The sequence below is a fragment of the Mirounga leonina genome, unplaced genomic scaffold (assembly GCF_011800145.1).
Source record: "Mirounga leonina isolate KUSES-001 unplaced genomic scaffold, KU_Mleo_1.0 Mir_199, whole genome shotgun sequence".
Taxonomy (NCBI): domain Eukaryota; kingdom Metazoa; phylum Chordata; class Mammalia; order Carnivora; family Phocidae; genus Mirounga; species Mirounga leonina.
Genome location: NW_023270498.1, coordinates 13,413,652 through 13,419,713, shown reverse-complemented (window position 1 = coordinate 13,419,713; position 6,062 = coordinate 13,413,652).

Genomic DNA, 6,062 nt, shown 5'->3' with positions numbered 1-6,062 from the left:
CAGACGCTGTATCAACTGAGCCAGCCAGGCACCCCCCGTATAAGTATTTTAAAAGGCAGAGAATAATAGGATTTGTTCAAGTGTCTTGCTTATTAACACCATTTTCTCTGACTTCCGAGACTCAAACCATCTAGGTTTACGAAGCCTAGCCAGACATTCCTTCTTTTGTAAGGTACCTGCTACAAAGTCTGAAACATAGTAAGTATTCAATAAATGCTAATTTAATTCCCTTTTGTTGGCTGACTCTAGACTCCGGTAGTCAGCTGCTTCACCACTAATGGTATCTAATTCTCCCTTCTGGCTTTGCAGATCTGTACCTTCTGGTCTAATCCTCTCTACATACGAGGTCCCTCCTGACATTGAAAATACCTTCTGTTCTGGTCTATCCCCACCTCTGGAAAATGGAATAGTATAATTCACTTAATGAAGTATATTAAAGACTACATTCATATTCTGCATGAAGATGTGAAGGCATTCTGTGTATGTGTATGCCCCCTCACCCCCAAAGTACACAAAGGAATAGAGGAGCCCCTAGAAATTGCTGCTAGCTATGCGATAATTCCTCTGAAAAGTAATACAACTTATACAACTGAACAAAAACTAATTTTCACAGTCTGTCACAGAATTTCTCACAATATATCAGAGTCCTTAGGGGCGCCTGGGTGGCTCAGTGGTTAAGCGTCTGCCTTCGGCTCAGGTCATGATCTCAGGGTCCTGGGATCGAGTCCCGCATCGACTCCCTGCTCTGCGGGAAGCCTGCTTCTCCTTCTCCCTCTGCCCCTCCCTCTGCTTGTGCTCTCTGGCTCTGTCAAATAGATAAATAAAATCTTAAAAAAAAAAAAAGCCCTTAAAAATATCAAATTGGGTTCTTCATTTACTCGGGGTGAAAATGTACAATTGTATTTATAGTTGACAAGTATAAAAATTTGTTAAAGGTTGAAAGACTACAAAGAAACTTGTAGAGAAGTAGATAAATTAAATAGAACCAAGTTTATCTATTACCTCGTTCCAGGGAAATATTTCATTTGAAAGATCAATCTGAGCAGCTGATGGCTTCTAAACAATGAATACTTGATTACACAATAGTAAGAATTGATTTTGGAACTAGTTTAGTGATAGGAGGACAATGTAAAATATAGTACATCATCTCAGGTACCTTAACTATAACTGTATCTTAAAGAAAATGGTATGAAAATACTACACAGCTACAAGTCCAAAACTTTGATATATTATTTTTTTTACTTTTTTAAAAATACTTTATTTATTTGTTTGCTAGAGAGAGAGTGAGAGGGAGCACAAGCAAAGGGAGTGGCAGGCAGGGGGAGAAACAGGCTCCCTGTTGAGCAGGCAGCCAGATGCAGGACTCGATCCCAGTCCTGGGATCATGACCTGAGCCGAAGGCAGACGCTTAACCGACTGAACCACCAGGCGTCCCTCTAATAGGTATACTATTAACATTTCTTTTAAGATGTCAGGAAAGATTAAAAGAAACAATATAGAAATACTTTCAGCTATACAAATTCAAAGCTTCCATGACAAAAAAAAAAAAAAAAAAAAGACCGGGGATTCCACCATTATTTACATACATTTTTTTCTACACAGAAAATGCCTATATCTAACACAATCTTAACCAATTTTAACCCTGGGCAACGGGAGCACTGTAATTAGACAACAGACTTATTATTTAACATGTTACTTGCCTCATGTCAGGTACGGTTCGAAGCACTCTACAGGTATAAACTCATTTAATACTTTTTTTAAAAAAGATTTTATTTATCTGACAGAGATAGAGAGCACAAGTAGGCAGAGTGGCAGGCAGAGGGAGAGGGAGAAGAAGACTCTCTGCTGAGCAGGGAGCCTGATGCAGGGCTCGATCCCAGGACCCTGGGACCATGACCCGAGCCAAAGGCAGATGCTTCACGGACTGAGCCACCCAGGCGCCCCTAAATTCATTTAATCTTAAAACCATGTAACAGACGGGCACCTGGCTGGCTCCATCGGTGGAATATGCAGCTCTTATCTCGGAGTCGTGAGTTCAAGCTCTATGTTGGTTGTAGAGATACTTAAAAATAAAATCTTAAAAAAATAAAACAAAACCATGTAACACAATATGATAAAAAATACTTTAAAAAACTTGAAATTGCTACTTTTCTCTCCTACCCCATCATATGTATTCAGTAAAGGTCCAGTGAAAAGATCTTTAACTTGGACTTGTAAGATTTGAGTTTGTTTCTGGGTCTATTTACAGTTCTGGGTGACCTTGGATAAGGTAATGAAACCAGAGCTTCCCAAACCTGACTGATGATCAGAATTCAAAGGAGGGTGTTATATATGTGTGTGCGCACACACATACACACACACATGCACACGCCTGTTTTGGAGGTGATTATATATATGGGTTTTTCTTTTTCTTATTCAACTGATCATCACAATATACTTTTTATTTTCATCCCTAAAATACTTTGAGTATTTATGCCTGACATCATGGATACAAAGATGAATAAAACAAAGTTTTTGCTGAAGACACAGCCATAAACATAAGAATAGCAGCTTAAGTTTTAAAAATTTAAGTCTGGCTGAATTTTAGATTCTGCAGGCAATCACAAGCCAAAAATGTCCGTACTATAAATACGTTCTGGCCTGTCACATCAAGCTGGTAACCACCAAGTACTACAGGGAACAGTGCATTTGAGAATCTCAAAAGTTTGACTTTGACTCTGCTATTTGACAATTTGTAGCAAGTCTTTAAGCCCTCTGGGCCTCTTTTTTTGAACAATGTGTGCCTCACAAAATTGTGAAAACAAAATGAAGTAATATAAATGTTAAGGAACCATGAGTATTATAGACAGGAACATATATTTTGAGTTGCTTTTCCATCAATAGTGACAAATTGTCTATAACCACTTTTTTCTTATCTGGCCAATACACCCAAAGAGGCTTTTGTTGTTAACAGTTGTTAGTATATGTGTAGTTAATGTACATTCATATAATATTTTTATAAATTGGTATATAGTAAGTATGTATATAAAAATATGCACATTATATAGTCATGGATGTTTAAATGTGTTTATGCATATCTTTCAAAATAGAAATACTGAAGCCACGAATCTAATGGGCAAAATTTCATCTACTGTAGGGTAGACACTGGATAAAACCTCACAGGCCTACATATTTGATTTTGTATTTCTGATTAAGCAATGATGGGAATGACAGAAGACTCACAGGAATGCTTCATGTTTCAGATAAACATGTAATTGCAGGTAAAATTCTTATTATTCTATAGGGACATGAATAATGCTTTCATAGAAAATTCCAGTGAACTAATTGCAGTAAACTAATCATTAATTCTAAAACAAGATTCTGACAAAAGCATACCTACCTATACATCCCCCCCAAACATAGATTAGCTATAACAGCAGTGAACATAAGAATTGTAGTTACTAAAAATTTCTTTTACTTTTACTCATACTATATTTAATATATATGGTTTGATCATAAATAATAAAAATTAAACTCACAAGAAGAAATCTAAGCTTATCTTTCTTTTTTTTGTAATCCAAGCCTATTTTAAAAACAGAATCCTTCATGTTCTTTGAGTCACCCAGGCAGCTAATTTAGGAACGCTCATGAGTTCTACTGGATATTAGTGCTAATTATTAATGATATGTAGTTACAATTATACCCTTTCATGCAAGTACCTCAAAGAGCTTTTAAAGCATTAATTTGTTATTTCTTATAATATCTCTGAGAGGCAGGCCAGTAGAGGGTTATTATTATTTCTATTTTACAAAGAAACTAGGGCATGGAGAGGTTCAGTGACTGTGCTAGGATCATATGGTGAACAAAGAACAAAAAAGGGCCTCGAGATCATTGTTCTCATTTCCAGTTCGGTATGGTATCCATTAAAGGGTTGTTTAATACACCTACATGTATTTCTACTCTAGGAAAACCGAGAATAATATATTTGAATAATCTACGAACTAAAGGTGAGAGTTCCTTAGTTTTAATGTTCAAAAATGCTGAATAAAAACTAATAATGACTCTTTGGTTTGCCACTGTAGCTCTTATTTACAGGGCTTTTGTTATTTGTAGCTTTCTGAAGTCTCTGCTCAAATTGATCCATTCTATTTCTGACTGCTTTCAGCTAGGTTAGCGTGGCTATCAACAACTAAGAAGCAGCTGAGACAGGCTGACTAATGAACTTGAGGTTGTCTGTCATTGTGTTCTCATTGCTCACTCTTCTTGAAGTCATCCTCCTTGTTTTCCATTCAACAGATATCTGTGCAGCCTACCATCCTCAATCCTTTGTGGCTGCTTTAAAGAAGTTGTTTATTGTCAATGATTAAGCCTAAAAATTTTTTAAATTAACAATGACATTTCATCTTCTGAGTTTATGATTATATCCTAGTTAATCATTGTCATACTTGGTTTTTTGTAAGCCTGACCTTTCTGGTCCTTAACAGGAACATTAAACATTTGAGTATTAGCACGTCGTTGGGCATACGTATCACCACGTGGGGATTTTTAAAATGTAGTATTTCAGCAATTTTCCCAAGAAAAGGGAGAAGTGGTTCTGAAACTGTGCTCAATGAAGTGAGACTGCAGTGGGCTTGGATGTAGTGATACAAGCCTGTGGTTTCTAACTTTAGCCCAGAATTTCCCCAGAGCTCTAGACCCATGTAGCAACTGCCATTAGACAGCACCACTGGTACTTCAAGCCCGCCAGGTCCAAAGTGGCACTTGATTTCCACATCCCCTCCCCTATCCCATCCCAGCCATTCCCTATCTCATTTCGTAAATTACACCTTTACCCTCTCCCAAAAGCAAAACAAGGCACTATGTTGCTACTTCCATTTGCTTACCCAGAATCTGCCCCCAGCAATCAATTACAATCAGTTTATTTGGCATCCTGATATTTTAGGAATCCACCTTCTTTGGGTCCTCACTGACACTCTCCTAATGGTCCTTATCCTGTCTCTTGAATTCACGGCCCCTTGTCTACAAGCCCTCTTACCCTTCTCCTCCCCTCAACTAATGTCCTCTACTAACAACAGCCTAAGCTGTAAAACTGTCCAGGGTCATTCCTCTACCCACTGCTTCATCAAGGAGTGAAAGTTCACAATTTGGTTCCTATCTGCTTCTCCAGATTCATCTTTTTCAGCAACTCAGACTTGAACTTTTAAGTCCTGTCATTACTACCCAGACTTCTAAACACAAATATGTCCCTGTGCTGTACGTCCTTTTGTTAGAATCTGGATTTACCATCCCACCCCTTATTTTTGTGTTGGAAAATCCCTTATCTTGAAAATCTTAACGCAGTTACGAGTCATCCATTCTTTCCTCTGAATACCTCGATATACCACACTTCCAATCATAATTATTTGCTTTCATGTCTGCCCATTAGACTGGGTATTCCTCGAATGAGCTGTGCAAAGCAGGGAGTTGGTACTCAACGGTGGGAGGAGATAAGGGGATAAATATATGTCAATAGCTAAGTCTGTAAGTGCTAACGGATGTTAGGCAAGCGATCTATTTCCAATCTGTGGAAGGATTCAAATAAAGCAACCGATTTAGTGGAACCACTTTTAACTTAAGCTACCAAATCACAAGATGGGGGCGCCGTTTGAGCTCAGCGCCGCACCAGACACCAGACCTGCGGTGTCCGGGAGGCTCGAACCCCCTGAGTAAAGGACCACAGACCATCCTCCGGGCCGAGCTCTCCAGGGATCAGCAGTTAGACAGGAGGCCCAGGGCAGCTACCGAAACCCTCCAGCCAGGGCAGGCCACTGACCAAACCATCTCCAAGGATTCGGCCCGCAACGAGCCACGTCGCCAGCTCCACGCTGGAAAACCCCGGCCACGGCACAGAGCGGCCTCCACCCTTGGACAACCAGGGAGAAGCGGCTGCCCCCCGGAAGCAAGATGGCGGCCTCCGCTTTCCCCTCCTTCCCCGAGAACCCCCTCCTGGTCCCCAGAAGAGAGACAAGGACGTCGCGGCGCCGACGCCGAGATCCGGGAACCTCCGCGAGGCCTGCGGCAGCTCCCGAGCCCCCGGGAGGCGA